The sequence below is a fragment of the Triturus cristatus genome, chromosome 4_2 (assembly GCF_964204655.1).
Source record: "Triturus cristatus chromosome 4_2, aTriCri1.1, whole genome shotgun sequence".
In the NCBI taxonomy this organism is placed as follows: domain Eukaryota; kingdom Metazoa; phylum Chordata; class Amphibia; order Caudata; family Salamandridae; genus Triturus; species Triturus cristatus.
Window position 1 is genome coordinate 536,520,271 of NC_140586.1, and position 22,825 is coordinate 536,543,095.

Sequence of the window (22,825 nt, forward strand, 5' to 3'; positions counted from 1 at the left end):
AACACTTGCGCATGAAGATACCAGAAAGTCTCTGGGTAGTGTTGGAAACGTGAACATTTGAACATATTTTGAATACAAAGAACTGACGAAAAATATGCGACAGACAAATGATGCTGAATATGGAAGTATTCTTCAAGATATAAGAATTGGACTTCTGACAGAACATGGCAAACAAGCTTTGCAGAGTCGATTACTTTCCAATTTGTTTCCAAATGAAAATGTAGTTCCAGAGAAAATATACATGAAAATTGCAGAAAATAAATCAGTGATCTGCTTAATGCCAATACTGCGCGAGTGTTCTATATTCAATGAAGAACTATTGAAATTGGAAAATGAAGAAATTATAAAAATGGAAGCCATCGGTAAAATAGAGCATGAAGGAATCACTATTATTTTGACGGGAAAATTGAAAACAAAACTGGATTCTTTAGAAAAAAAGATATATAAAACGGCTGGTTTAGAAAAGACTCTATATGCATGTATAAACTGTCGGGTAATTTTAAGGCGTAATTTGGATGTAGAAAAAGGTTTAGTTAATGGAGCAATGGGTAAAGTGGTGGATTTTGTTAATTATCAGAAAAAAGAAGGAATTGAATTTTTTAAAATTAAATTTGATCAGATTGAAGAAGTTAAAGAAATTGGTTGTTGTTCAGTTCGTTTTTTGCTTGTTAAAGATTTATATGTCTGTAGGAAACAATTTCCATTTTCTCTGGCATACGCAGTGACTATTCATAAATCTCAAGGATTAAGTGTAGACAGTGCATTGATGAACATTGGATCTACTGTGTTTAAAGAGGGTATGGCATATGTTGCTTTGTCGCGAGTCAGAACATTATCTGGTTTGTCTTTGATTGATTTTGATGACACAAAGATTACTGCAGATGCAAACTGTGTAAAAGAGTATAATAGGTTAAGAAGGGTGTATGCTCCCAATTTAGGTCAATATCCTGTATTTGAAAAGTGTGTGGTTGGTCGAAAAATAAGGTTTGAGAATATCTGTACTGAAGGTGTAGAGAAGGGAAAAGAACAAGATAATGTTGTGATTGCAAGTAAAAAGAAAAAGGACACTGTTGAAGAGATTGTTGGTTATCAGTTTGAAAATAGTTCAGGTGTCAACTGCTATGCTAATGTAATGGTCTATGTTGTTTTTTATCTTGAAGGTTTGCAAGAACAAATTATGCAGAATCGGGAAAAAAGATTTTATTCCTTGTTGCATTCTGTTTATGAAAAATTGAGAACAGATACAAGTAAAATACAAACTGTTTCAGGTGTTCGTAATCTTTTGGATGTGTGTTCTGGTTCTACACAGTTTATGCAAAATATCCAACAAGATGCTCAGGAATCTTTAATATATATGCTTACCATTTTTGAAAATGAAGGTGTAGAAATAGAAAATATTTTTGGCCTTTGTTACAAATGGGAACATCATTGTGAAAATTGCATCTATACTAGGGGTGGGGGGAATTTGCGAAATCCACTTTCGCAAATTATCGCGAAAATGTTAAAAATTATCGCAAACACGCGGAAATATCACGAAGATGCGGACGTTTTTTTCCCGCATGTTCGCGAGATTTTCTGCATGGTTGCGGCTCGCCAACTTACCCATGTGGTTGCTCGCGGGTGCGGCCATCTTGTTTTCAGTTGTCTCGCGGTGCATGATCGCGAGAAGAAAGACGTGATCGCGTGACGCATGACGTCACTGCGGGCGCGAACTGTCGCGAGACAGCGCAAATGGCTAAAAACAATACAACATCTCATGGAGAACGCGACCGGATCAAGAAAACTTGTCGGCGAACGCAGGGAATCAGGTAAGGCGATCGCGCGCACGTGCGCGAGAATGTATTATTTTACAGCAAGAGCAAGAACCAAATTATCGCTAAGCTGCGGAATGCGGAAATTTTGACATTTTCGCGCTTTCCGCGGAACGTGAAAATGTCAAATTATCGAAATTTTCGCCCAGGCCAAATGTATACATCTAGCACTAATGTAGACACTGAAAGATTTCTATATTTAACATTACTGGACTGTAAATCAGTTTCTTTCAATAAATTAGTTAAAGGTGCAAATCAAAACATGGAGTGTAGCCAATGTAAATCAGAAATGTTATCCACATTATTTTTAAAAAATATGGACAATATATAATTTTAATGATGCAACGTTGTACAGCTGATGGAAGAAAATTGGATACTTTAATAAAGCAATTTGTAGCAACAAAACTATCAATATCAGGAAGGACTTTTGTAGCAATTGCAATAATTTTCCATGATGGTCCTTCCACAACATCTGGACATTACACTGCCTATATAAAATGTGACAAAGGCTGGACACTTTGTAATGATGCCCAGTTGGTTTTCAAACAACGATTGCCTAGTCAATTACCAAATTCCTACCTAATATTTTTAAAGCCAAAGTTTTAGGAAGATAATTCCCTCTCTGAGGAATTTGTTATTATAATTTATTAGGATTACCATTGGACAGTGCAAAAATACCATTTGGCCTCAAGGAAAGGTATATGTTTGAATTATGGACTTTTTCTTACTCATTGACTCGGTGAATATTTTAAAGCAACAACATTTACAGTTCGCTTGAGATGTCATCAGTGATGTCATCAGTGATGTCACTGACCATGTCTTGAGTGGTGTAATATGTGACATCATCAGCAGTGCATTGCGGGGGCGCGAGTTATAGTTAGCTGAATTAACTATAACGGGGGAATTTCAATGGTTTTGTACGAGGGAAATGTCCAGCTAACTATAACGCCCCTGAAACCTATGTTTTTTTTTGTGAATTTCAAAGGTTTTTTAAATGCTAATTCCTAACTATAACATGCCTGAAACCTATGGTTTTTTCACTAAATTTCAAAGGTTTTTTAAATGCTAATTCCTAACTATAACATACCTGAAACCTATGGTATTTTAAGTCAAAATATATATATATATATATATATATATATATATATATATATATATATATATATATTATCTACTGGCGGTCGCCAGTAGATAGTTATAGTTTGGACCTATTTTCCATAGGAAATCCGCAACATTCTATTCCCAATAAGTCTGACGCCGATTGACGAATCTTTGCAAAATTTTCCAAACTTTTGGCCAGCTCCGCTCCGCTCCTACCCTGAAAGTTTCGCGGTGATTCGTGAAGCGGGGAACGAGAAAAAAGGGAGGTTCCAAAACGCGTTTTCCCCATGCAATTTCCCATAGGATCTGTTGTCGCAGCTACAGCCCGAACCGCTGAATGGAATTTCAGACTTGTGCCTTTTGCAAAATTAGAGTTAAAAGTACATATATATCTATGGCCGGGGAGGATCCGCGGACCCTACCCACACCGTAAGCGCACCCTCCCCAAACCGAGTGCGCACCCTCCCGATCGCGCGCTGAATGCTAATTGGCTGTCGAGTGTCTGTCTACATTCGAAACCAGGAACTGTTGGTGGCCATTTTCTGCCTCGGAAGAAGCGAGGCTGAAGAAGCAAGGGGAATAAGTGTGTAAAACATATAAAGGGGGCAGAGTGGAAATACTTTGACCCTCTAGAGGTGCTTAGGGGGTCCCAGAAGGACCCCCTGGGGCCCCCTTATTATAAAAAAAAAAAACTGCGGAATGCGCGCACGGTGCACGCATCCTACCGCGTTTGGTGCATGGATCCTCCCGCGTTGGATGCGTGGATCCAAGAAAAAAAAATTTGAACAAAGACAAGAAATCATTGGTTGTATGACAATTTTCTACACTGAAAGGTAGGGTGTATATTTCTGTTTTTTAAAGGCATGATTGTTATTGGTTAACAAAAACTGATTATAAGGAACATAATATATGATAAGCTGATATGTTAAAAAGTCAAGCACACTTGCTGTCTTGTTTAGCAACATTGTGTGCTGAACTTGTGACCTGTGTGCTCAGTGCAGTGTTCCATGACCTGTTTCTATGGTAACAGGCAGAAGGCAGATTGGGGGAAGGGTTGAAATGTATTTTATTTGGAAAGGCTTGAAATGTTTAACCAATAGAAATGTGTGTTTGCTTTTGAATTTATGTGTGAAGGATTGTGATTTGATGTTTACATGTATATGTGTGGAAAATCAAAGGGAAACTTTTCCATACTTTGTTTTTGCTGAGAGGTGCACAGTGCAGAGATGTAAAAGAAAATCTGGTGTGTGACTAATATACTTCTTAATCTACAAAACAACTTGAAAGGTGAGTTATTTAATTGTGAGGGGATATATATAGACTATTTTGATTTTAATCAGACTAATGTATTTCTCCTGCTAAAGTGTAGGGAGTACTTTTTTTCTCTACAATCTTATTGACAGTGTGTGTGCATGTAGAAACCATTCTGTGATAAGCATTTGTGTTTTTCATGTGTTTGCAGACAGACAACTGTGCTCTTTTTATATTTTGATAGAATTAGAAACCAGTCATTGTTTATAAATTTGTGAAATGAGTTATGTTTCTATATTAAAATGTAGTGCTTCTTCTAGATGAAGAAATGCGTTTTGGTATAGTGCAAGGGATAGTGTTGTTTGTCTAGAATCACACAGTGAGTATGTATGCATTTGGGAACCACTGTGAGAGAAGCATTTGGTAACATTGTGTATTTGCTGACAGATAACTGTTTTAAAACCTGTCATGTTGTCAAGTTTTAGTAGCGTTAGAAGCCAGTCTTTGCTTATGCATTGAAAAAATAATTCATGCTTTGACACTAATGTGCTGTACTTTAATATGTAGATTGTGTGTAGTCTCCTTACCCCTTGCACAGTAGTGAATGAGTTTTGGTAAGCTGCTAGGGATAGTGTTGTTTGTCTAGAATCACACTGTGAGTCTGTGTGCATTTGGGAACCACTGTGAGAGAAGTATGTGGTAACATCGTGAATTTGCTGACAGATAACTGTTTTAAAACCTGTCTTGTTGTCAAGTTTTAGTAGCATTAGAAGGCAGTTTTTGCTTATGCTTTGATTAAATGAGTCAGGCTTTAACACAAAAGTGCAGTCCTGAAATATGTAGATTGTGTGCAGTTCCCTTACCACTTCCACTGTAGTGAATCAGTTTTGGTAAACTCCAAGGGATACTGGTGCTTGTCTAGAATCACACTGTGAGTTAGTGTACATTTGGGAACCACTGTGAGAGAAGCATGTGGTAACATTGTGTATTTTCTGACAGATAACTTTTTTAAAACCTGTCATGTTGTCAAGTTTTAGTAGCATTAGAAGCCAGTCTTTGCTTATGCATTGATTAAATGAGTTAGGCTTTGACACAAAAGTGCAGTCCTGAAATATGTAGATTGTGTGCAGTTCTCTTACCACTTCCACAGTAGTGAATGATTTTTGGTAAACTCCTAGGTATAGTGGTTGTTGTCTAGAATTACACTGTGAGTCTGTGTGTATTTGGGAACCACTGTGAGAGAAGCATTTGGTAACGTTGTGTATTTGGTGACAGATAACTCTTTTAAACCTGTCATGTTGTCAAGTTTTAGTAGCATTAGAAGCCAGTCTTTGCTTATGCATTGATAAAATGATTCATGCTTTGACACTAATGTGCTGTACTTTAATATGTAGATTGTGTGTAGTCTCCTTACCCCTTGCACAGTAGTGAATGAGTTTTAGTAAGCTGCTAGGGATAGTGTTGCTTGTCTAGAATCAGACTGTGAGTCTGTGTGCATTTGGGAACCACTGTGAGAGAAGCATTTGGTAACATCGTGTATTTTCTGGCAGATAACTCTTTTAAAACCTGTCATGTTGTCAAGTTTTAGTAGCATTAGAAGCCAGTCTTTGCTTATGCGTTGATTAAATGAGTTAGGCTTTGACACAAAAGTGCAGTCCTGAAATATGTAGATTGTGTGCAGTTCTCTTACCACTTCCACAGTAGTGAATGATTTTTGGTAAACTCCTAGGTATAGTGGTTGTTGTCTAGAATTACACTGTGAGTCTGTGTGCAGTTGGGAACCACTGTGAGAGAAGCATTTGGTAACATCATGAATTTGCTGACTGATAATTGTTTTAAAACCTGTCTTGTTGTCAAGTTTTAGTAGCCAGTTTTTGCTTATGCTTTGAAACTAATGTGCTGTACTTAAATATGTAGATTGTGTGCAGTACCCTTACCTCTTCTAGACTAGTGAATGAGTTTTGGTAAACTGCTAGGGATAATGTTGCATGTCTAAAATCACACTGTGAGTCTGTGTACATTTGGGAAAGGATTGTAATAGAAATGTTTGGTAACATGGTGTATTTGCTGACAGATAACTGTTTTAAAATCGGTCATGTTGTCAAGTTTTAGTAGCATTAGAAGCTAGTCTTTGCTTATGCATTGATAAAATGAGTCAGGGTTTGACACTAAAGTGCAGTACCATGTACTATTCTCTTCACTGTGCCAGAACTGAAAATGTAAAAGTTTTACCCAGGCACTGTCCTAGCAGTAGTCTGATGATTTAGTCAGTTTCCAAGTACTCATGTTGTGAACCATACATTAGCACATACACTGCTTCAAATGTCTGTGCAGTATGCATGCAGTCTTCTAACATACTATGCACTTGTCTTTCACATCTTCAATTCCCTAGCCAGTATCCATACAGTCCAGCAAACATCCTGTCACTCTGTTTGCACTCCTCTAGTGACCCAATCAGTACCAAGTACTAATGTGTCAAAAGCCAACCACTTATAAATTCACCCAGGCACTCTCCTTGCTGTACTCTAATCATTCCGTCAGTTCCCAAGTACTCATGCAGTGAGCCAGGCCTTAGCACATAGACTACTTCAAATGCCTATTCACTATACATGCAGGCCTCTGACCACCCACACAGTTGTCTTTCACACCTTCAATTCCCCAGTCAGTATTCATACACTTCTAGCAAACACCCTGTCACTCACCCAGTGTGTCTCCTTATAGTACTGTAATCATTCAGTCAGTTAGCATGTAGTCTTTTAGTGAGGTAGGCTTTAGGGCATGAACTGCTTCAAAGTAGTATGCACTATGCATGTAGTGTTTTAACCATCGTCACACTTGTGGTTCAGGGCTATAGTTTCTTAGTCAGTTTTTATATAAAATGTGTTTGTACAGTAATGGAATAGTATAAATTTGAAAGTTATCAATATACATTTATTTGTGATTCTTTTTTACAGATGCAGAACAGGAGTGTTTCTCATCTGTTTGTACTCTTCTCGTGCAAGATTGTTTGGATGAAGGGTCCTTCGGTGTTTCATCATACTTGCTGTGCCGTACGAGTATTTCTTGTTAGGATCCCCTTGCAACAGAACTCTTTTGCAAATCTTACACGTGACCAAGGTGGCATTGATCTTTGTTTGCCCCTCGGGAACAGTAAAAAATTTCCACACCACTGAAGGAAAACGTTGTGGGCGTGGTGCGTCCTTAGATTTGGTGAATATTTTAATGCAACAACATTTACAGTTTTTGTAAGTTAAACTTATAAAATTTTGTTAGCTGTAAGCATTTTATATACCCGTGATTTGTATCTTGTGGTATTTTGTTGAGAATAGCATGTCGTTTTTTTTTTAACAATCTTTTTGATCGTTTTTATTTTTGCCCGCTGTTAAGTGATGAGTACGGTTGAAATCACTATTTTTAGTGAAATTTAATATATTCTGAGAACAGCAAAAAAGGCAAACAAACTACTTTGTGGAAATTATGCTGCGTTGTAAAAAATGTATTATTACATGTTATAATTTTTTTTTCTTTTCTTTCACAGATCCAAATTTAAAAATAAGCAATTTATATGAATTTAGATTGCAATGAAAATCTGAAAAAAATGTATACCATTTTTTATTGCTATTACTGTGAAGGTAAGTTTAACTAAGTCTCAATATGCAGAATGAGGAGGTCTGCAAGAAGCTACAAAGTTGAAACACATTTCTAAAAATACTCTGTTTATACCTATGTAGTTTTGAAATCTGACCACAATCAGATATCATGTGACCTGCAAAAAAAGAGATTTGAGGGGTTCATAATATTTCCCATTGTAGCTATTGAAGGACCACAATTATTTCAATCATTCTTCTTTGAACATCTTTGCAGACAAAACTCTGTGCTTACCTTCTGTCATTCGCAAGGAATTTTTAAACTGGAAATATGTCACTTTTTGTAACATAGTTATTGTGCAAGACACTCTTTCATATTTACAAAGAGAGGAAAAGGCACTCTGTGCACTTTTTATACTCCATGTAAATACAACCTCATTATGCACACCAGTTTGCGTTGAAAGGGTGTTCTATAAGTGTTGTTGTGCATGATTGCACTGAATACTCATAGAACAAGACACATGTCTAGATTTGTCAGAAATCATAAAACTAGATTTGTGTGTGAATGCTGCACCATTCTAAAATTGGTGTAGGAAAGCACAACAAGGAGAATTGTTTTCATTTCTCCACATTTTTACATCTTCAATGCATGCTAAAATGCTCAGCATACATTGAAGGAGAAAAATGCCTTTACTGATTGTTTTTGTGCAGGAAGGTGTGTCTTCCTGCACAAAAACAAACAGCACATGACACAGATATCCTTGCACTATGGTGCAAGGGTGCCTGTGTCACCACATGGCTGCAGTTTAAGCAGCCGTGCAGAGAGAAGCATAGATTTGCAACATATTTATGTACATATGTTGCATCCCTGTGCTTCGGAACTACTACAGCTCACTGTAGTTAATGAGGTCACTGTGTGATGCTGCAGCACTTTCTCATAGTTCTGCACTCATACATTCACCATACGCTACTAATGCATTCGTTCAGTCAATTACGTACTACACATACATTCATCTAAACTTTCACAGACAAACAAAAAAATATAGCTCTTTTTTTAAACCAGGAAAGTTAGTTCTTAGAAGAACTTTTTTTTTTTCTTCTTTTTTGTTTTTTAATTTTTTTGTACTTTTTGGAACAATTTAGTTATTTTTTGTTTTTTTTCAAAAGGAAAAAAAGAAAACAGGAGGAACAAAAGAGTTAACTTCTGCAAAAAAATAAATAAACACAAGTTTAGCACTTGTGGTTTTGCTGTGCTCAGCAGATTAGTTCAATTGACTGCTCGCCGTAACATAGTAGTTTGTTGCATTAAATGCAACTAATTTTTAGTTTTCCAAATTCTGTACGTATGTCCGGGTGAGTGCCCGATGGTGATGCTGCAGAAGTGCTTGCCACTGCTGGCTGAGGCTGCTGTCGGAGTCTTCTGCATTCCTGCTTGGCCAGGTTCACGGGATGCAGAGTCTTCAGGTGTTTTAACATACTCGCAGTCCCACAAGAGTATTTTTTTGATGAATCTCCTCTGGAAAGCACTCTTTGACATATTTTACATGTCACTTTAGTTGAATTAGATTTATTTTGTCCTTCTGGGAAGGTATAAAATTTCCACACCACAGAGGTGTACCTTTCTGTGCGTGGAGGTTCCACAACAAATTCCTCATCGGACGAATGGTCTGGTTCTGATGGTGGCTGCTGTGCAGAAGCCATTGCCTTCAGAAAAATTGCAGCTGTGGAAATCTTCCCCAAAAAGTTTCTTCTAGTTCTAAGGTGTGAGATGTTCCTCCAAAGAAGCTCAAAGAAGAATGATTGTGGGTGGGGTCTTTCAATAGTTAGAATAGGAAGTGTAATGAACCAATCAAATCTCTTTTTTTGCAGGTCACATGGGATCCGCGCACCCTGCGCTTACGCATTACGCACCCAGCGCGCATCCGCGAAATTCAATTAAAAAGAAATATAGGATTACTTTTAAGACTAGTTTAGAGTTTGTCTTCAATTAATATTCACATGAAATACATATATATATATGTTTTTTGAAAATGTTAAATCTTTCGCCGGATCCGCGCACCCATCGCGTCATACACGCATATGACACATCGCGGAAGCGCGCATGCGTCGCGTTACGTACATCGTACGTGTCACGTATAGGCTTGGAGTTGCGTACCGGTCGCATTGGAAACACGTACCCAATGCATACCGTGCGCGGATGTTTCCGCGTAGGGATCGAGAACGGTGCACATAGGGTGCGCAAATCCCAAAAAAATTGAGAAAAATAATTAAACATAAAGTTTTGAAAATATAGTTTAAAAAATTTTCAAAATAGAAAAAAATATTTTTAGAAAACCCAATAAAAACAAATAATATTTTTTAAAAGAATTGATTGAAAAAATAAGTTACAAAAATGGTGATAAAATAGTGCTTCAAAAAAACATAATTAATGAAAATGAAACACTGAAATTGAAAAATATAGAAATCCAATGAAAATCATTAAACAGGATATTTTTAGAGATAAGTTATAGATAGGAATTAGCATTTACAAAACCTTTGAAATTCACTGAAAAAACTATAGGTTTCATGCACATTATAGTTAGGAATTGGCATTTAAAAAACCTTTGAAATTCACTGAAAAAACCATAGGTTTCAGGGGCGTTATAGTTAGGTTTTGGCATTTAAAAAACCTTAGAAATTCACTGAAAAAACCATAGGTTTTAGGGGCGTTATAGTTAGCTGGACATTTCCCTCATACAAAACCCTAGAAATTCCCCTGTTATAGTTAGTTCAGCTAACTATATCTCGTGCCCCCGCATTGCACTGCTGATGACGTCACATATTATATCATTCATGACATGGTCAGTGACATCACTGATGACATCTCAAATGACATCACTGATAACATCATCCAGTGAGTATGTGTTTCTGTACAGTTTTAATATGTTTGATATATATAGGGAAAGGTCTGTTGAAGAATGAGTGGGTGTACAAGTGTGTGAATGGATAATTTTCTAGGTGCGTAACTGACTCTATAAGTGAGTCATTAAATGTATCTTACTGCAGACTAGTGACTAAACTGTGTGAATGTCTGTATGTGTTTGTGTGTAGGTGTATAAGTGGCTGCATGGTTTTGTGAATAGCTATATGAGTGTCTATATGGGTTATTGATTGGTTGTCTAAGTATCTGTATGGGTGCCTGAGTGTTTGTGTGGGTAGGGTGTGTGTGACTCTATGCATAGATGTGTGAGTGGGTGATTCTATGGGTGCATGGTTTTAAGAGTGCATCTGTGATGGACTGTATGGTTGGGTGAGTGTATGTATGGGTGTGTTAGAGATTGGATGTATAGCTCAGTGGTACATGTGTGACTAACAACATATGTGAAAGGCAGTATATATGTGTGTAAGAGTATATAAGTGGGTATATGTGAGAGTGTGTGATTGTGAGAGTGGCTGTATGGATGAGTGTGTGCTTTTATCAATGATTGTATAAGAGCGTAAGAATGTTGTACTATTTTTATGAGTAAGTGAACTTGAGTGTGTTTAACTGTATAGGTGAGTAAATTGGTCTGTGTTTAATTACTTACACGACTGACTAGGTGTGTCAGTACCTCAATGGAGGATTGGCGGTGTGTGAGTGTCTATATAGGTGTATAAATGCATATGATAGTCTTGTACGGAGTGACTGTAAGTACGAGTGACTATACAGGTGAGTGAGTGGAGGTGTATGTAGACCTAAGAGTTAATGAGTGGGTATGTAGTTATTGGAATTGGAGTAGCTATGGTTTTCAAAATGGCCGTCTGAAATTTTGAGTCGGTGTATCAAAGGTTATATTAGGGTGTGAGAAAATGCACTAATTTATCACATGGATGATGTCATCAGTGATGTCATCAGTGATGTCATTTGAGATGTCATCAGTGATGTCATCAGTGATGTCACTGACCATGTCATGAGTAATGTAGTATGTGACGTCATCAGCAGTGCATTGCGGGGGCACGAGTTATAGTTAGCTGAACTAACTATAACGGGGGAAATTCTAGGGTTTTGTACGAGGAAAATGTCCAGCTAACTATAATGCCCCTAAAACCTATGGTTTTTTCAGTGAATATATATATATATATATATATATATATATATATATATATATATATATATATATATCCAAAGAAAATCCTAGGGCTGGTCCAGTAACACAGGCGCAACACCAAAGCACAGACTCCACAAGCGATGATGAATCAAGTGTCTTTATTCCAACATAAAGATATCCAAAAGTGACGCGTTTCGGCCGCCAGACATGCAGCCTTGTTCACACATTGGGCTGCATAGCAGTGATTAACATTTATACACATACATGGTGACACATAAAACGAATAGTAACTTTACTATGTTCTTGCAGTGAGTAGATGTTTTACAACATGACCGTGCGTTTTTGCAGCAGTAGAAATGCTTTACTGTCAGAGATTGCGGTACGTCCAGGATTGTGAATCATCAAGCGATATGGAAAAAAGACTAACTGTGCCATGTGGCACTAGAGGCTAATAAAGGAAGTACTAGTGTGAGTTGGACGATTGATGGCAGTGCAACAAGGTGTGCTATGTGCCTGCGGCTAAGGGCTATGGAGCTCCAGAGGCAAAGTTGCCAATATAATGCTCAGTTGCAGTAAGCTCAGATCTTTTACACTATGAAAAGAGATGTAATATATAGCAGGCAAACACGGGTACTATTTGACGTGGCCAAAGCTAAGTATAGATGGAGATCTTAGTATAGCACGTGTGTGGCAAAGTATGGGGAATCGCTTGTGAAAAAATAGTGAGCGAGCACTGGTCAAAAAGGATATATAAAATAAAATAATTTTAATTAATTATTTAGAAAAAGAGCGTCTACTTAATGCTGGCAAATGTAATGGTACACATAGATGTGATTAGTAAATGGGTCATTTTGTGTTAAATACGTGTAGTAAAGGGAGAGAGGGAAGAGGGAAGGTGAAGGGAAAGCACGTAGTACTTTACCAGAAGCTAAATAACGTGGTGCCGACAGTCGGGAACCTGACGTGCTCATTTAAAGAAAACCGGCGCTTGGTTACTGTGGGCGCAGGTTCACCGGTGCTCTATGTGTGGTTCAATTTATGAGTGAATGTAAATGTAAGAAGTCAGGATAACGAACCCTAAGAAGACCAAAGTCAGGGTTATAGTTAAATGAAGCCAGTCTTTACTATTACAGTTTCGGTTAAACAACCTTACCTAGCAAGAAATAACAAATAAAAAATAAATATAAAGAAAAAACGGGGGATATTAGAAATAAAGAAAACGTTATGTATCCAAGGAAGGGGTATACAAGGAAGGGGTATAAGGCTCACCCCACGTAAGACCAAGGTTGTGTCACATATCTCAATGAACTTAAAGGAATTGGAAGCATTAACAAGTGATTGCAATCGACATAGGTCTCCCTTAGTTAAGCATGGAAATAGGTCTACCATGCTAATGAGCAGAATAGCGTTAAAGTAGAGATCACAGCGCTAGTGCGCAATGGCTATTCAAGACACAACAAAATGAAATTGTAAGATTGTACAAAAAAGAGGTATAGCTGGTAGTACACAGGGGGTATATATACAGGTATCTAAGATGAATACATAATAGTGAACAAATCCATATATATATACAATGAAGAATACAGATAGCGGTAAGGTATAGCATATGTATTTACACAGAAAACAGTAGAAAGGAGAGGAGGCCAGTAATCAGTGTATCAAAAACTAGATTAGCCTAGGGTATCAAGGATGTCTCATAGGAAGTGATGTAAGTCCTCACTGGCATTAAGCCCTGCCGGTGCCTTGGTATTGAATTCAATGATGTATCTACTCTGAAGCTGTCTTAGCAGTTTTCTCTGTTGCCTCCTCTATTGGAGATCGGTATGCAGTCAATAACAGAGTATTGCAAATGATCAAGATTGTTCAGATGTTTTTCCCTGAAGTGCCTGGCTGCAGGATAGGCTGGGTCGTTATTTACAATGGCCCATATGTGCTGCAGGATGAGTGCGTGTGCTTGAAGCTTAGTGCTTCCGATGTATTGCATGCCACATTTACATTTGAGCAGGTAAATAGCAAACTCTGTTCTGTATGTGAGTTTATGTTTTATTACAAGGGGCTGTTTTCTGAACTCTGAGTCCACCTGTGTTCTATTCATGCCGAATTTGCAAGCCCTGCAACTATTGCATGTAGTAAAGCCTTTGATGTTCGAGAGCTAGTTAGTTTTAGCAGTGACTTCAGGGCTATTTTTGACCAGGGCGTCATGCATAGAGGCCGCACGCCTGTACGTGATGTTGGGGCATTGGGCTACCATGGGGCCCAATGTGGGATCTGATCTAATTATCCCCCAGTGCTTGTTAATGGCAGATCTTATAGCTCTTTCCTGCGTGTTATAGGTAATGATTAACCTTGTGGTTACTGGGTGTTCCTGTGCAGCAAGTTCCCTGGTGGCGGTGCAGGGATCTAACGTAGGTACCCCTGTGAGAAGTTCTTCCCTGGAAATGTTGTTGGCTTAGTTGATTGCTTTTTTGATGCAAACTTTTGTGTACCCCCTAGCTCTAAACCCTTGAAAGGCCTCCTCCTGCGACATTTTGAGGTCACTCTCTGAGCTGCTATCCTGCGCAAGTGCAGCATCTCACCGTAAGGGATACTGGCAATCAAGTGACGTGGGTGAAAGCTTGAGGCATGGAGTGTGGAATTCCCTGCCGTGGTTTTTCTGTGCAGTTTAGAATGTATTTCCTTATTAGCAATGTATACAGTCACATCAAGAAAATCAATGGAGGTGATACTGATGCTAGCATTGAATTCAAGGTTAAACTGATTATGGTTAAGTACATGGATGAATTCCTTAGCACTTTCCACATCCTCCCTCCAGATAACAAAAATGTCATCTATGTACCTTAGCAAGGATACGATGTTGTTGTTCCAAGTCACCGAGAGGGTGTCCCTGAGGACCCACTCCTCCCACCAGCCCACATGTAAACATGCGTAGCTGGGGGAGAAGCAAGCACCCATGGCCACACCCCTGAGTTGTTGGTAGACAGCATTATTGAACATAAAATAGTTATGTGTTATGCACCACTCAATGAGGAACAATAGCATGGCATTGTGTTTAAAGCAGTGGATCGGTCTTTTGTCTAGAAAGTGTTTACAAGCTTTGATTCCGTCTGCGTGGCGTCTACTGGTGTATAGTGAAGTTATATCAAGAGACATAAGTACATAATAGTTCTGCCACTTGATTTCTCTGATTTTCAGCAAAGTCACTCGTGTCTCTAAGGTAGGATGGCAGGGAAACCACATGTTCCGGAAGATAAAAATCAACATATTTAGAAACATTTTCGCACATGTTTTTTATAGCTGATATTATTGGACGTCCTGGTACTGGGCTGGTGTTCTTATGCACCTTTGGTAGGAAGTACAGTATAGGCAGTATTGGGAAATCAATGTTAAGAAATGCATGTTCCTCTTTATTGATGATACCTTGCGTCGTGTATGAATTTAGGTGTTTTTTGAGCTCTTTATAGCTGATGTTGATCTCTTTGTGATTTGATGTTCCGTAGCAATTACTGTCTGTCAAGTGTCTCTTGGCTTCCTCCAAATATAGTTCACGGGGCCATAGGTCGATGTTACCGCCCTTATCTGCCTTATTGATGATTACCTCATTTTCATTCTGTAGTTTAGTGATGAGGTCTTGGTATTTTTTGTGTTTCAGTAAGTGGCGTCTGCTGTATTTCCTAGCAGTTTTGAGATGCAATGTCTTTAGTTCATCCGTGATGCCGTCACTGAAAATATCTATGGCATCTCTAGGCATCATCAGAGTAAACGTGGAGGTGGGTCTGAATGGGCTGGTAACTTTGGTGGCATTGTCAATGCCCACATCTAGTAAGAGTTGCTGTGTGTTGGTTTTTTCATCTGGCGCCCGTAACTCAGTAAGGGTGCATATGGTTGCTATGTCCAAAATACAGAGCCCTGTGTTAGTACTGTTGGTCACATTGTCAGGGATGGAGACAGCATTTGATTGAGAGGCCGCATTGTTTTGTTTCAGTTTAAAGAATTTTATAAGTTTTAGTTTCCTAATGAACCTAAAACCATCAATGCGTGTGTTGCAGTAGTTGAAGGAGCTCTCCGGACAGTAAGTTAGGCCAAGCGCCAGTAACTGTTTTTCCGCCTCGGATAGGGATATATTGCTAATGTTGATAATGGTTTTGGTGTCAGAAAGCATGTTTACCTTCTCCTCCAGTTGCCTCTTCTACTGTTTTCTTGTTTGGGCTTTTCTGAGCTTTCTCCTTTCCCTTCTCCATCTGGTACGTGTGTTCCTTGCTTCCGCGGCGGTCTCGGCCTCAGTGTTTGTCTTCTGTTGAACACTAAAAAATCCAATTCTTGTACCAGACTTGCTCCGCTTTTGTTGAGTCTTCCTCTTGTGGCCCCACCGTCTTCTGAGTCAGTACCACTTTCTATAGCCGAGCTTAGGTCAGATATCGATGAAGAGTCTCCTTCACCGCCGGCTGCTTTCTGTGGTTGCGCTTGTAGGGTTATTTTGTTGAGCCTTTGTTGCCTGATTTTATCGTATTTTTTAGTGAAGGTGAATATTTGCCCACACTCATAGTCTGCTTTATCTCTGGCAAACGTAAAGATCTTACGGGATTGTATGGTTTCTTCGTGCTTTTTGAGGCGCGGGTTGATTTCTACACTTCCTTTTGCTATTGCTTCTTTTTGTTCACAAGCCTCTAGTTCTTTGTCCACTTTGTCTATTTCAGTTATCACAGTTGCTCAATCGATTTCTGCGTATTTGACCAGAATGGTTACCAGACGCATTGATGCTTCGAGATTGCTCTCTGCCCACTCCTTTAGCATATCCGAGTTTGGGTTTTCAAAACCTGGTAATAGCATAATCCTCAGGCCTCGCGGTACTCGCCCAGCATCTCTGTATCTCTACAGTGACTTGGCCTCCCACCATTTTGTGATTTCTGTGCGTAATAGTTTTTCCAATTTTTTCAGTAAGGTTTTGTATTTTCCATTGTCTTCTGTGGTCCTGGTGATAGGTGTTTTTGTTTGACTATCAATATTAGGTAGATTGTCAAATAGTGCTTCTGCGACTGCTTTCCTCTCTAGCAGCGCGATGTTGGACATGGGTATTATGGTGATGGTGATAGAATAAAGTGAAAACAGCGATTGTTCTTGGATAAGTAGCGTGAGTGCTTGGCACAGGCACAATTACCGTAAAGTAGCTCCTCTTCCCAACCTGATATATGCCAGTTGCAGTTGGTACTCACCCTCGGTAGAAGAGAATCCGGTCAGGCCCTCCGACTCGACCCGGGATCTCGATACGATGGTTTTCTGAACCGACACAGCTGTGGCAATCAGGGGGCCGTGATCTGCAGATACTCCTCCAGGAGTGAAGTGAGGACACAGCTTGTTTTGATCAACTTGGCCCAGTGGATTACTGCATGAAAAGAAAGAGTGCTCATGTACATCATTTACATAATTTCAACCTATCCGAATGTATGTGAGTGGTCAAGCTGGACCATAAAAAAGTTTCTTAATTAAAGTAATTACAAGTTATCTGCAGAAAACAACTGAGTCACATTTGTCTTGTGTTGTCACTGCTCCAACTGGGTTGGCAGCACATAACATTAAAGGAATTACTTTACATCCTTTACTAATGCTACCAGTAGAGCATGAGAACAAATTGGAATACCACAAGCTATCTGGAGAAGCTTGTTGTGAAGTTTCAAGAGTCCTGAAGAAAATAAAACTTCTCATTTTTGATGAGGTAAGCATGGTCTCAAACTTGATGCTTGCCTTTGTGCATTTAAGAATGCAGCAAATTCTTAAAACAGAGTATGACGTGTTATTTGGAGGAAAACACATCATAGTTTTTGGAGATCTACTGCAACTGACAAAGGACAACCAGTATTTAAAACACTTGTGCATGAAGATATCAGAAAGTCTCTGGGTAGTGTTGGAAACGTGAACATTTGAACATATTTTGAATACAAAGAACTGACGAAAAATATGCGACAGGCAAATGATGCTGAATATGGAAGTATTCTTCAAGATATAAGAATTGGACTTCTGACAGAACATGGCAAACAAGCTTTGCAGAGTCGATTACTTTCCAATTTGTTTCCAAATGAAAATGTAGTTCCTGAGAAAGTATATATGAAAATTGCAGAAAATAAATCAGTGATCTGCTTAATGCCAACACTGCGCGAGTGTTCTATATTCAATGAAGAACTATTGAAATTGGAAAATAAAGAAATTATAAAAATGGAAGCCATCGATAAAATAGAGAATGAAGGATTCACTATTGATTTGACGGGAAAATTGAAAACAAAACTGGATTCTTTAGAAAAAAAGATATTTAAAACGGCTGGTTTAGAAAAGACTATATGCATGTATAAACTGTTGGGTAACTTTAAGGCATAATTTGGATGTAGAAAAAGGTTTAGTTAAGGGAGCAATGAGTAAAGTGGTGGATTTTGTTAATTATCAGAAAAAAGAAGGAATTTAATTTTTATAAATTTAATTTGATCAGATTGAAGAAGTTAAAGAAATTGGTCGTTTTTCAGTTAATTTTTTGCTTGTTAAAGATTTATATATCTGTAGGAAACAATTTCCATTTTCTCTGGCATACGCAGTGACTATTCATAAATCTCAAGGATTAAGTGTAGACAGTGCATTGGTGAACATTGGATCTACTGTGTTTAAAGAGGGTATGGCATATGTTGCTTTGTCGCGAGTCAGAACATTATTTGGTTTGTTTTTGATTGATTTTGATGACTCAAAGGTTACTGCAGATGCAAACTGTGTAAAAGAGTATAATAGGTTAAGAAGGGTGTATGCTCCCAATTTAGGTCAATATCCTGTATTTGAAAAGTGTGTGGTTGGTCGAAAAAGAAGGTTTGAGAATGTCTGTACTGAAGGTGTAGAGAATGGAAAAGAACAAGATAATGTTGTGATTGCAAGTAAAAAGAAAAAGGACACAATTGAAGAGATTGTTGGTTATCAGTTTGAAAACAGTTCTGGTGTCAACTGCTATGCTAATGTAATGGTCAATGTTTTTTATCTTGAAGGTTTGCAAGAACAAATTATGCAGAATCGGGAAAAAAGATTTTGTTCCTTGTTGCATTCTGTTTATGAAAATCTGAGAACAGATACAAGTAAAATACAAACTGTTTCAGATGTTCGTAATCTTTTGGATGTGTGTTCTGGTTCTACACAATTTACGCAAAATATCCAACAAGGTGCTCAGGAATTTTTAATATATATGCTTACCATTTTTGAAAATGAAGGTGTAGAAATAGAAAATATTTTTGGCCTTTGTTACAAATAGGAACATCATTGGGAAAATTGCATGTATACATCTAGCACTAATGTAGACACTGAAAGATTTCTATATTTAACATTACCGGACTGTAAATCAGTGTCTTTCAATAAATTAATTAAAAGTGCAAATCAAAACATGGAGTGCAGCCAATGCAAATCAAAAAAGTTATCCCCATTATTTAAAAAAAAATATGGACAATATATAATTTTAATGATGCAACGTTGTTCAGCTGATGGAAGAAAATTGGATACTTTAATAAAGCAATTTGTAACAACACAACTATCAATATCAGGAAGGACTTTTGTAGCAATTGCAATAATTTTCCATGATGGTCCTTCCACAACATCTGGATATTACACTGCCTATCTAAAATGTGACAAAGGCTGGACACTTTGTAATGATACCCAGTTGGTTTTCAAACAACGATTGCCTAGTCAATTACCAAATTCCTACCTAATATATTTAAAGCCAAAGTTTAAGGAAGATAATTCACTCTCTGAGGAATTTATTATTATAATTTATTAGGATTACCATTGGACAGTGCAAAAATACCATTTGGCCTCAAGGAAAGGTATATGTTTGAATTATGGACTTTTTCTTACTCATTGACTCGGTGAATATTTTAAAGCAACAACATTTACAGTTTGCTTGAGATGTCATCAGTGATGTCATCAGTGATGTCACTGACCATGTCATGAGTGATGTAATATGTGACATCATCAGCAGTGCATTGCGGGGGCGCGAGTTATAGTTAGCTGAACTAACTATTACAGGGGAATTTCAATGGTTTTGTACGAGGGAAATGTCCAGCTAACTATAATGCCCCTGAAACCTATGTTTTTTTCAGTGAATTTCAAAGGTTTTTTAAATGCTAATTCCTAACTCTAACATGCCTGAAACCTATGGTTTTTTCAGTGAATTTCAAAGGTTTTTTAAATGCTAATTCCTAACTATAACATACCTGAAACCTATGGTATTTTAAGTGAATATATATATATATATATATATCAAACCAAGAAGGTCCTCCGTCGACTCGCAGCACTGTCAGCACTTGCTTCTGCTGAATAAAGGAACCACGAACCACCGGAAATGCAGGCAATTTAAATGTTCATTTAACTTTTCCTCGGATAACGCATTTGGGTCACCATTTGCCCTTGATCATATATATATATATTCACTGAAAAAACCATAGGTTTCACACACGTTATAGTTAGGAATTAGCATTTAAAAAACCTTGCAAATTCACTGAAAAAACCATAGGTTTCACACATGTTATAGTTAGCTGGACATTTCACTCGTACAAAACCATTGAAATTCCCCCGTTATAGTTAGTTCAGCTTACTATAACTCACGCGACCGCAATCCACTGCTGATGACGTCACATATTATATCACTCATGACATGTTCAGTGACATCACTCATGACATCACTGATGACATCTCAAACGCGCACCGGCAATTTTTTTTATTAAAGGAAATGTTTTTTTTTATTTACGAGGTCCTTTAGGGACCCCCTGAGAAGGTCTAGGGGGTCAGGGAGTGTCTTCTCTGCCTCCTTTTCATGTTTTAGAAATCGGGTTAAAAGTAATTCATTTCTGATGCATGCATGCACCGTGCGCGCATGCGTGCGAGCACCGTGCGCGCACCGGCAATTTTTTTTATGAAACAAAATGTTTTTTTTTTATTTACGAGGTCCTTTAGCGACCCCCTAAGAAGGTCTAGGGGGTCAGGGAGTGTCTTTCCTGCCTCCTTTTCATGTTTTAGAAATCGGGTTAAAAGTAATTAATTTCTGATGCGTGCGTGCATCGTGCGCGCATGCGTACGAGCACCGTGCGCGCATACGTGCAAGCACTGTGCGCGCACGGCAAGTCATGTGATTACGAAACAACACTTTTTATTGGTTCATAGTAGTTTCTTTTCCAGAATCTTCAAACACCTCACCCACTCCCCTCACCATTTCTTCTTATTTCCTGGGAGAAGGAGCTGAACAGCTACTCGAGTAAAATCTTACTTGAAAATGGCAGAACAGCAGTCTACTTCAGGGAGTGAGGAGGAGACCTTTGTGGTACCACCAAGGAAGAGCAAACAAAAACACTCTTTCATCTGGAATTACTTCACCTTTCCAGTGGGCCAAAAGAAGGTCAATGCGCCATTCACTATTTAGTATTTATTCAATGCTGAGACACTTCAAGACAGTGCATCCTGTACGTTATGCTCGAGAAACAACTAGAGCCCTAAGGGACAACCCTCCACCTGCTCAGCCGAGCACATCATCTGCAGCCGTAGATTCTCCGTGCACCAGGCCACTGGACATCCGCCCACTTTTCCAGATGGTGCACATACATTGTTGCCCCACCGAAACCAGGAAGACGGTCACCCAGGCCCTCGTCACCAGCCGATTGGACTACGGCAACTCCCTCTACGCCGGAACCACTGCAAAACTCCAGAAAAGACTCCAGCGGATTCAGAACACCTCAGCTCGACTCATCCTGGACATCCCCCGACACAGCCACCTCTCCGCACACCTAAGAAACCTGCACTGGCTCCTCGTCAACAAGAGAATCACGTTCCGACTCCTCACCCACGCACACAAAGCCCTCCACAACCAAGGCCCAAGATACCTCAACGACCGTCTCAACTTCTACACTCCCACCCACACGCCAGCTCCGATCGACCAGTCACGCCCTCGCCGCCGTCCCCCGCATCCGAAGAGCCACAATGGGAGGAAGATCCTTCTCCTACCTGGCCGCCAAGACGTGGAACTCCCTCCCCACCCACCTCCGCCTGACCCAAGACCACCTCGCCTTCAGGAAGCAACTCAAGACCTGGCTGTTCGAGCAGTAGCGGACCCCCCCTCCCCAAGCGCCTTGAGACCCTCCGGGTGAGTAGCGCGCTATACAAATGCCTTGATTGATTGATTGATTGTGCAATGCTGTTCTTTGCTATGGTGAGAGCAGCATTAACTTGATCGGAAACAGAATACAGCAGCACACATGCTCCAGTCCATAATTTTTTTCATTTATTGTTTTTGTTCCTGTTGAACAGTTTTTCATTACCAGTTTTTTTTTGGTGCTCTAAAAAAATCAAAAAAAATACAAAATTGTTAAAAAACTTAAAAAAAATACAAAACAAAAAAGACAAAAAAAACAGTTCTTTTCAGAACTCACTTCACTTCTCCAAGAAGAGCTATATTCCTAATATACTGTGTTGTAATTTTATTGAATGAATGTGTAGTGTATACATGAATGATTGAAATTATTGAAATGACTGAGTGAAGAGGAGGAAAGGACAGACAGAATGAGTGAGAAAAGGAAAGTATGATTAGTCATGAAAGGGAAGTGAAAGACTGACTGCAACAAAAGGACTAAGGGTAGAGGATACAGGTAAGAGGAGTGAATGAATAAGGGAATGGCAGTGAGTAATGGAGAGTGATGGAGGGGGAGTGAGAAAAGGGGAGTAAGGGACGGAGATAGGTAAAGGGAGAAACAGATGAAGCGGATGAAGTACAGCAGGGTAAAGGGATTGAAAGTAAGAGAAGTGGAGTGATGCTGAGATAAGGGTTATGAGGATTAGAAAAGGGGGTAAGGGAAAGTGAGAGATGGGGAGTGAGGGGATGGATGGATTTAGGAAACTGGAGTGAGAGAAAGGGAGTCAGGATTTCAATGAGCAAAGGAGAGTGAGGGAGAGTGAAGGAAAGAATGCGAAAAGATGAAGGGGTGTGAGATACAGACAGGAGGAAGTG